Below are 882 nucleotides of genomic sequence, written 5' to 3' on the forward strand. Positions count from 1 at the left end.
CTGACATATTGACAGCCTTGACAGCCTTGACAGCCTTGACAGCCTTGACAGCCTTGACAGCCTTGACAGTCTTGACAGCCTTGACAGCCTTGCTGGCCTTGCCAGCCTGCCCAACTTGCCCAACTTGCCAACCTTGCCAGCCTGTCAGCCTGTCAGCCTGCCAGCCTGCCAGCCTGCCAGCCTGCCAGCCTGCCAGCCTGCCAGCTTTGCTGGCCTTGCCAGCCTGCCAGCCTGCCAGCCTGCCAGCCTGCCAGCCTGCCAGCCTGCCAGCCTGCCAGCCTGCCAGCCTGCCAGCCTGCCAGCCTGCCAGCCTGCCAGCCTGCCAGCCTGCCAGCCTGCCAGCCTTGCCAGCCTTGCCAGCCTGCCAGCCTTGACAGCCTTGACAGCCTTGACAGCCTTGACAGCCTTGACAGCCTTGACAGCCTTGACAGCCTTGACAGCCTTGACAGCCTTGACAGCCTTGACAGCCTTGACAGCCTTGACAGCCTTGACAGCCTTGACAGCCTTGACAGCCTTGACAGCCTTGACAGCCTTGACAGCCTTGACAGCCTTGACAGCCTTGACAGCCTTGACAGCCTTGACAGCCTTGACAGCCTTGACAGCCTTGACAGCCTTGACAGCCTTGCAAGCTTGCCAGCCTGCCAGACTTGCCAACCTTGCCAGCCTGATAGCCTTGACAGGCTTGATAGTCTTGCCAGCCTTGCTGGCCTTGCCAGCCTGCCAGCCTGCCCAACTTGCCAACCTTGCCAGCCTGCCAGCCTGCCAGCCTGCCAGCCTGCCAGCCTGCCAGCCTGCCAGCCTGCCAGCCTGCCAGCCTGCCAGCTTGCCAGCCTGCCAGCCTGCCAGCCTGCCAGCCTGCCAGCCTGCCAGCCTGCCAGCCTG

This window comes from Volvox carteri (genome assembly GCF_000143455.1).
Source record: "Volvox carteri f. nagariensis unplaced genomic scaffold VOLCAscaffold_88, whole genome shotgun sequence".
Classification (NCBI taxonomy): domain Eukaryota; kingdom Viridiplantae; phylum Chlorophyta; class Chlorophyceae; order Chlamydomonadales; family Volvocaceae; genus Volvox; species Volvox carteri.